Source organism: Cervus canadensis, chromosome 3 (genome assembly GCF_019320065.1).
Source record: "Cervus canadensis isolate Bull #8, Minnesota chromosome 3, ASM1932006v1, whole genome shotgun sequence".
NCBI lineage: Eukaryota > Metazoa > Chordata > Mammalia > Artiodactyla > Cervidae > Cervus > Cervus canadensis.
The window spans coordinates 100,728,310-100,738,199 of NC_057388.1; the positions used below are offsets into that span (position 1 = coordinate 100,728,310).

Genomic DNA, 9,890 nt, shown 5'->3' on the forward strand with positions numbered 1-9,890 from the left:
ACACACACACACACACACATACACACACACACACACACACATACACACACACACACACATTGGACTTCCCTGGTGGCTCAGAAGTAAAGAATCTGCCTGCAATGCAGGAGACCCCCTCGGTTGGGAAGATCCCCTGGTGAAGGCAATGGCTACCCATCGCAGTATTCTTACCTAGAGAATCTCATGGACAGAGAAGCCTGGTGGACTACAGTCCATGGGGTTGAAAAGAGTTGGACACAACTAAGTGACTAAGTACAACATTGCTTAAACATATATATATGTACACACATATGTATATATTCTAGGAATCTTTATTTTTGCATTTTACATTTAGGTCTTAGAGCTGTTTTGAGGTTTTTTTGGTGAAAAGTGTAAGGTAAAAGTCTAGATTTTCTGTCTCTTCATATGAATGATTTTTTAAATTTTATATTGATGTATAGTTGATTAAAAATGTTTCAGGTGTACATCAAAGTGATTCAGTTATACACATATGTGTATCAATTCTGTTTTAAATTCTTCTCCCATTTAGGTTATTATAGAATATTGAGCAGAATTTCCTGTGCTATACAGCAGGTCCTTGTTGGTTATCTATTTTAAATATAGAAGAGTTTACGTGGTCAATCCCAAATTCCCGATCTATACCTCCCCATCTAAAGCTAACTTAAATACAGGTAAAAACGATGGCAGGATTTCCTGACTCTAAAATGCATCCCCCATCTTCCCTTCATTTGTCCAACATTCCAGCCTCAGAGATACAATGTCCTAGTAAGCAACCATTAGAAATATAAGGTTCTGAAAAGCTAGCACAAGAACCTATTGTCACAAATGCAAATCCCAATGAGAAATGAAAGTAGATTCATTCCTTCCGGCTGAAGGGACTAGGGAGCAAGAAACCGAGATATGGATGTTTTGATGCACATGATAAAGGAATCAAGTCATTTTCATACAAAAGTCAGGCCTGATTCCTAGAATGACCAGTCATACCATGAAGGCCCTGCATTTTAGGAGTGAGGTGAGGTGCAAAACTTTCTAAGGCCAAGGTGGAAATTTTCAGCAGTGCCTACGGAGCACCATGTTTTTATCAATCTAGTTCCACCAACTCCTTAAACTTTAAATTTCCTGTTGTAAATAGGATCCTTGCAACCATGCCTGATGAATACGGAAGAAAAGTGAGTGACCCAGGGGCCTGCTGGTAAATATTAATCTCTGGTCCTCCAGTTGTAGCATTTGCTGACTTCCAGCATTCACCAGTTTCCTTGCTGTCAGTTTCACTCCCATCATGTCTAATTCAAGCTACCCAGATGGCATCACCAAGCTTGGAGACCAGTATTTCTACCATATCGATACAAGTAACACAGACAACTTCAGTGGGATGAAACAAAGTAAAAGGGAGTAAAATAATGAGGAGCTTTGAGTTTTTATTACCTTTGTTTTTAACACAATCTACTTCATTGCACATGTCTATTATTTAATTTTTAATAATAAGTATGTTTAATTCCTAAAATTTTAACTATCAGTTTTCAGGAGGGCTCCAGACCATCAGCATAGCATTTTGCCTGGGGTTTCCCCTTAGATCTTGTTCCCTATTCAACCCAGCATCTTTGTCCTTCTCCTTCCCTTGAGAGTGACAAGCATCATATCTTATGGAAGGGAACCTCATGGAATTGCCCTTTAGTAGAACTATTCCTAAACTCTTAATGAACTTACTTAGGTCTTTTTCAAAATTGAAGGCAATAAAATTCCAGCCCTGAAGGTAAATAGTACCTTTGTGAATATGGTAGAATTGCCCTAGCATGCAAAAGTTTCCATAGTAAAGCCCTCTATATCTACTACAAAGCTCATCATCTTATGACTTCAGTGAGTGAAGCATCTTTCAGAGGACACTTGTGACCCCCTCGCCCCAATCAAGAGACCTGGATTTGATGAGGTGAAGAGACCCATGACCACTCTCCAGGGATCATTCATTAATTCCATCTCTCCAGACTTGCACTGCCCACACGATATGCCATTTTCATGTCTATGTTATTTTCTACATTAAGTTGCCCCTCTGGAATTCACTTTTCCCCTTCTTGGCACTTGTGAAGCCTCAACTCAAATGACACCACGTTTGAGAAGATTCAATCTAACAAACTCCCTCCCTGTATTCACAGCATGCTCTGCATATTCTAGTATTAATATCATCACTTCTCAAATATTATCGTGCATGTGAATCACCCAGGAGTCTTGTTAAAAATGCAGATTCGGGTTCAGAAGGTCTGGGGTGGAGTCCAGATTTTGCATTTCCAAAAAGCTCCCAGGAGATGCCAATGTGGTTCCAGTGATAACAGTTTGAGTAGCAAGGAACCACAGGCAAGTGTGTTAAGAATGTTATGCCTGTGAGATGCTACCTATGACCGGGCAGTTACTGTGACGGGACAAAGCTCCTTACACCTCCCCCAAAACTGGTGAGTCAGAGAGCCCAGTCCTACAGGAATACTGTGAAAAATGGGCAAAAGCCTGCTGCAGGCTGTTGGGTATTTTTTTTAACTCTTCTTTTGTTACTGATTATTTTATTAAATTAATTTTTATTGGAGTATAATTGCTTAAAAACTTGTGTTAGTTTCTACTGTATAGCAGAGTAAATCAGCTGTACATATACATACATCCCCTCTTTTCTGGATTTCCTTTCCATTTAGGTCACCAGAGAGCATGGAGGAGAGTTCCCTGAGCTATATAACAGGTTTATATCAGTTATCTATTTTATACGTAGTATCAAGAGTGTATATATGTCAATCCCAATCTCCCAATTCCTCCCCACTTTGGCCTCCATAACATTTGTTCTCTATGCCTTTGTCTCTTAGCTGCAAAACAGAAATAGAGGCACAGATGTAGTTTTAAATTTTTAGAGGGAGGGGGCAGAGATGAGAGTCGCAGGAAAGAGTCTCTCAGGAGGAAAACCTGAGCGGATTTGTGTGCTGATTATCTGAGAAGCAAAAAAGTTGAAGGAAAGTGCTTGCCTATCAGAAGGAGATAATTGCCTCCCATTTAGTTCTTCAGTTTTTTTCCCACAAAGTTTGCTAGGGTGGTAAGTAATTAGTCCCTTGAGACTTAGAGGAAAGAAAGTTCTCAGAATGAAAAAAAAATGTTTTCCCAGTGGGCCTTTACTGCAGAATAAAAGTACCTGCCTACTTTTTTTTGGAGAGGCCCACAGATGGGAACGTGTCCTATGGTAGTTATTTAAAAAACAACAACAACAAACAAAAAAAACCAGTTGAATTGGAGACCAAGCTTCCTGGTCATAAAAGGAGACTCAGGCCCCCAGACCACATATCCTGGGACACTTGTTCCTTCCACCACCTCTTTCTTCACAACACTGGGTTTGAGGGGTGGCCCCCACGCTGTGACTGTCTCCACTGTACATGACCACCAGGGCTTCTCTAGAACCCTGTGAAGAGAACTAGCTCCAGACGTCAGGGGGCGTCTGCATCTATTCTTGGTCCTGTTTTGAGAATTCCAGGGCAGTCCAGGTTACGTCTGGTATAAGAAATCAGATGCCAAAGCTATTTCCACTGGCACTGACTCCCGAAACCATTCCTAGCTTTCCAAGGATACCTTCCTTCACCCGCCCTCCAGCCCACTACCCACAAGACCCATCTTGTTCCATTTCCTCCTCATCTGCCTTCTACCACCTCTGTCTTCCCCGCAGGGCTGCTGACAGTCTCCCAGCCAGGTGACTCCCAGGAACCCCAGCCTCTGAGGGCCCTCCCTCTAGGTTCTGTGGTTCTGTGGGATCTGTGGTTCTGCGGGAGAGGAGGAGAAGAGCTAGCCCTTAAGAAGAGGGTGGTAGCGAGTGTGGGAACAGCAATCCAGCTTTCGTCCTCTCTTTCCTGTGTGCAGAGGAAGGATTAAAACATTTAAAAAATGAAAAGGGCATGCCCTTCTTTCTAGGCATGGGGCCTCATGACCTTGCTATATAAGAGGGATGGGAAAGTGGCCCCCTGAGTCATTTCTGTTTAAAAGTCAAGAGGTCTGGGGGTCAGGAGGAAGCAGTGGGCAGCCCAGGTGTGAGCGGTGCTTCTGCTGCAGGAGCTGTCCCGGATGGGGGTCCCAGGAGCTGTCCCGGACGGGGGTCCCAGGAGCTGTCCCGGATGGGGGTCCCAGGAGCTGTCCCGGACGGGGTCCTGGCAAGAGGCACATAGTTTTTTCTGTTTTGAGGATGCCAGTCCTCTCAGCTCGTTTCTGAGAACCTTCCACTTTCAGGACCCCAGCCTAGACTCTGAAACTAGTTCCTGAGAAAGGAACACAGCCTTAGAAAAGACTGCACACAAAGAAACATAAAGGAATAAGAACAAAACCATAGAGCAGGACCTTGAAGAGAGAGTTTAATAGCACATTTCATAATAACAGCTATATTTACTGAGTTCTCCCTACATTCCAAGTCCCTGTGCAAGAGCTTGATTGGATTATCTTTTTAAATTGAGATTGCTTGTGGCTCAGCTGGTGAAGAATCTGCCTTCAATGCTGGAGACTTGGTTTCGATCACTGAGTTGGGAATATCTCCTGGAGAAGGGAAAGGCTACACACTCCAGTATTTTGGCCTATGGTTCTGAAGCTTCCCAGGTGGCTCAAATGGTAAAGAGTCTGCCTGCAATGTCGGAGACCCTGGTTCGATCCCTGGGTTGGGAAGATCTCCTAGAGAAAGAAATGGCAAACCACTCCAGTATTCTTGTCTGGAAAATCCCATGGACGGAAGAACCTGGCTATAGTCCGTGGGGTCACAAAGAGTCGGACACGACTGAGCAACTTCAATCAAAAAGTTTTGTAATTTGAATTGCCATCATCACACTGTTTTCACCCCCAGCTGTCTTGAAATCATCCTTTCCTTAACTAGTGCAGGCTCACAGACGCCTGCCTTTGAGACATTTGGATGATGTGAACTCATCCGCTCCCTGTGGAGAGAACAGAGACTTCAGTGGGGTGGAGGCGGCAGGAGAGACAAGGAAGGAGACTGAGAAGCCCCAGCTTGGGCGCCTGGGCGCCACCCGCAGTGGACGGTCCCCCCTCCTTGCTCTCATCTGAGGGCGGCTGGGCGTCTCAGGGGGATCCTTTCGGACGTAACCTCCATGACGTTTTGCTGCTGCTGCTAAGTCGCTTCAGTCATGTCCAACTCTGTGCGACCCCATAGACGTCAGCCCACCAGGCTCCCCGGCCCTGGGATTCTCCAGGCAAGAACACTGGAGTGGGTTGCCATTTCCTTCTCCAATGCATTAAAGTGAAAAGGGAAAGTGAAGTCACTTAGTCGTGTCTGATTCTTAGCAACCCCATGGGCTGCAGTCTACCAGGCTCCTCCATCCATGGGATTTTCCAGGCAAGAGTACTGGAGTGGGGTGCCATTGCCTTCTCCACTGTGACCTTTTGGACCTTCTCATTCCGGAAGGTGAAGATGAAGGGGTTGAGGAACGGGGTCACCAGGGCAGTCATCAGGGCCACCACCTTGTTGAGCTGCGCGGAGGGGCCCTTGTCTGGTCTCTGAAGAGCAAGGACTGGAAGAAGTCCATGAGCGCGGTGTACTGGGTGTCGGAGCAGGACTGCTTGAGCAGCGGGGCAGAGTCGCAGATGTGGTGGTCAGTGATGTTGGGGATGCAGAACCAGAGCTGGGTTTTCTGTAGGGTTGGGGAGATAATGGATAGGAACCCCACCACCCTGCAGACCACCAACAGCTTCACACAGACCAGCCTGTTCATGATGGTCGGGTAGTGGAGAGGGCAGCAGACAGCCATGGAGCAATCGAAGACCATGACTGTGAGGAGCAGGAAGTCGGTGGAGCCCAGGGAGAAGTAAAAGAAAGACTGGGTCAGGCATTCAGCCAGGGCCATGGTCCTGCGAGGGGACAGCAGGTCAGCCAGCATCCTAGGGGTCGCAGTGGAGGTGACCAGCACCTCCCTGAGGGAGAAGGTGCAGAGGAAGAAGTACATGGGTGAGTGGGGGCCCAGGTCCAGGCACATGAGGGTGACAGTGGCCAGGTTCCCCAGAAGAGTCAGCACCTATACCAATAGGATGAAGACAAACAGGAAGGACTGGAACTTGGTGTGGATGAGAAAACCCTAGGAGAACAAGCTCCCTGATGACGCTGAGGTCACTCATGGCACTTGATGCCCCTTCTCTGGACTGCCTGTGAGACTCCAGGAAGTCTTATTGAGGAATGGCCACCAGCCTCTCTCTTGACCTTGCTCCCTGATGGCTGGCCTGGCTTCCCAAGCAGACTGGCCTGTATGCATAGTCAAATTCAACATCCAGGAGACACAGTCCCAAGGGCAGAAGGTCCCCAGGGGCAAGGAACTGATTGGCTCTGCTGGACAGAGTTAGGAATTGGCCACCTCCACAGTACCATCCGGTATTCTTGCCTGGAAAATGCCATGGACAGAGGAGCCCGACAGGCTGCAGTCCAGGCAGGCCACAAAAAGTCAGACTCAACTTATGACAGCACACACACACATCACCATCACTCCTAGACACTTTTGTGTCTTTTGTCTCCTATTCATTCATTATTTCATTCAACACATTTGTTAAGCTCCATCTCTGTGCAAGACATTTGGCTGGGTCTGGTAAACCCTTCCTCACTGCCAAATATGATAGTCATTTAATATAATAACACCTGCTATTAGCAGAGTTCTCCAACAGTAAAGAATCTGCCTTCAACACAGGAGACCTGGGTTTGATCTCTGAGTCATGAAGATCCCTGGATAAGGGAATAGCTACCCACTGCAATATTCTTGCCTGGAGAATTCCATGGACAGAGGAGCCAGGCAGTCTACAGTCCATGGGGTCACAAAGAGTCAGACACAACTGAGCAACTAACACTTCCATGTCTCAGGATCTGGTACCTTGTACATGATTTCTTTTCATCCTTTGTGCCCAGTCCTCATCCTTCTTGCCTTCTCTGTGGCTTTCACTCTGTGAATCACAATGTTTTGAAATAGCTTCCACCCTTGACTGTAGAGCCACTCGACTCTCAATTCTCTGACAATTCTGACTTTTCTTTGGCTGGCTCCTTCTCTAGCTCCTGTTCTGCTCTTTTCTAAATATGAATGTCCCCACATCTCTCTTCCAATCCATCTTTTGTCTCTCTAGTCTCTCCTTCAGAAAACTCATCATCTCCCTTAACCAGAAAAATCTGAAAATGTAAATGAATCTTGAATCTGCCTTTTTGTTCTCAACCCACATCTCACACCACCACATACTCAAAATGGGTAAAAAAATACACACACAATCATCCCCTAAAGCTAGTATCATGTCCATTCCCCCCAAAACCCCAGTCACCCTGACTTGAAACCTGGAAGGTATTTCTGGGTTTTCCTTCTTCCTTCTAAACCACTTGAATTGCCGTCATTTTAAATACAGTTTTTTCTCATCCTGTCGTCTTTCTTTTTTCATAGCTACCATCCAGGTTCAAGGATTTGTTTCACCCTAATCATCACAGCAGCATTCTTAATGGCTTTCTTATTTGTACATATCGGTATATCCAACCTACCCATATACTGCTGTTATATTTCTCTTTCTACAGTATTATGTCCAAAGGCTATTTTTCAAATAATCTGAAGCAATGTGGTTCCATTTATATATTACCCTCAGAATTAATTAATCAAACTAGCTAAGTCTTCTACCTTTATACAGAAAAAGACTGCAAGGACTCATTTTAAAATATTAACAATGGAGACTTCCCTGGTGGTCCAGTGGTTAAGGATCCACCTGGCAATGCAGGGAACACAGGTTCCATCCTTTATCTGGGAACTACAATCCCACATGCCATGGGGCAACTAAGCCCACACATACAACTAGAGAACCTTAGCACTGCAACTAGAGAAAGCCTGCCCACTGTAACAGCGAGCCCAGTGAAGCCAAAAAAATGTTTTAATTAAAAAAATTAGTAAATAAAATATTAAATTAAATAAGCAATAATTAAATTTACTAATTAAATAAAATATTAAATAAGTAAAATAAAATATCAACCACAGTTATCTCTAGGTGTGGATTATGATCATTGACATGTTTTCATGTATGTATGTGTATATATATATTAATATATTTTGTTTGTTTTCCAAGTTCTTTTTATTTGAACACATTAGTTTAGCAATCAGAAAAAAAAAATATTTTAAGCAACACCTATCCCTTTCCTTGTCTGCTAAACTGAGCACAAACTCCACCTGGCAGTCCCGGCTTTCTACCGTCCTGCCCACTTCCCCTCCAGCCTTACCCTCACCTCCTCCTTACCACACACTCTGTGCTCCCACCAAGCTGGACCACTTACTATTCTCCAAACAGTTAATCCCACCCTGCTGCCACACCTCTTCCTTACTGCTCCCTCTGCTCAGAATACCCCATCCTTCATCTTCGCCTGGCACATTCCTACCCACATTTCAAATGTCCCACCTTTATGAAGCTTCACCCTCTCTCCAGTGGTGAACCTGTCCTGCCTGGAATCCCAACCAAGGAAGTCAGCATGCTCTTCCTTGTATATTATAATTTTTCTTGTGCCACCTTCATCCCAAGCACTAAATTCCTGGTTTCTCAGTGGCAGGTCTCTCTTTTCATCTTTGCAGCCTTCACAGCACCTAACAACACATCTTACAAAATATAAGGACTTTGTAAATTTTGATTAAACAATTGAATGAGGTCATCTATTAAGTTTTCATTCCTAGTCCAAAGCAAAAAGATTTTGAAAATGGAAATTCATGTTTTCTTATATGATTATTTGCATATGTGCATTTTAGGCTTTAACAGAAGGTAATGGGGTAGTCATGGCCTGACAATTTCTCATCAGACAGATAAAATGGGTATTTTCCTGGCTGTCCAGTGGTTAAGACTCCCCCTCCTAATGCAGGGGTATGGGTTTGATCCCTGGTTAGGGGGCTAAGATCCCACATACGTCAAGGCCAAAAATCCAACACATAAAACAGAAGCATTATCATAATAAATTCAATAAAGACTTTAAAAATGGCCCACATCAAAAAAAAAAAAAAATCTTTAAAAACAAAGAGAGAAAGATAAGGTGAGAACAGGTGTGTTTCAGAATCCAATCCCAGAAGGGTCTGGCACACCCTGGAATCAAATACATTAATATTTCTGAAGCAAAGTACACAAGTATTCACACTGAACAGAATAAACAAAGGCAATAAATAGCCTCCCTGTTAAATTCTAATTAGGTTTCACTATCTAGTTAGGAAGGAAGTAGGTCGCTCAGTTGTCTGACTCTTTGCAACCCCATGGACTGTAGCCCACCAGGCTCTTCTGTCCATGGGATTCTCCAGGCCAGAATACTGGAGTGGGTAGCCTTTCCCTTCTCCAGGGGATCTTCCCAACCCAGGGATGGAACCCAGGTCTCCCGCATTGCAGGCGGATTCTTTACAGTGTGAGCCACCAGTGAAACCCAAGAATCTAGCTGGACACAAAACTAAAAAAGAACTTCTGGTTGCCGAGGAATTTCTGACTACAGCATTGTGGATAGACCTCATTCACCGAGTGCCCGCCCTACACTAGCTCCTACAGTGCAAAGTGGCTGCGAAAGTTTCCATCTCCATATCACAGGTGATTAAAAATCTCAAAATGTGTAAGGATCTCCATCCCAAGTCACATAGTCAATAAATGTACAGCTGGGGTTTGAAACCAGAGTCTTCTCACTCCAGTACCTACTTGTTTACAGTAACAAAAATGCCAAGTATGTGATATCTTCTGAATTTGAAAACATACTGATCTCTGAATACAGGATTCAAAGTCTATAGTTTAGGTCTGCAAACATTTATTCTTTAATAAATGGTTTAAAAAAAGAATGTACTAAAGAATAAATTCCCATGATTGGCTGTTGACCATCCGTGATGAGTAGGAGACAGTGATGGGTAGGAGACAGGGAGGGT

The 9,890-nt window shown here is 44.3% G+C and overlaps 1 pseudogene; it reads right to left on the reverse strand.

Annotated features, from left to right (window-relative positions):
* Positions 1-3,992: 3,992 nt before the first annotated feature.
* Positions 3,993-6,123, reverse strand: LOC122437881 (annotated as a pseudogene).
* Between the last annotated feature and the right edge of the window lie 3,767 nt (positions 6,124-9,890).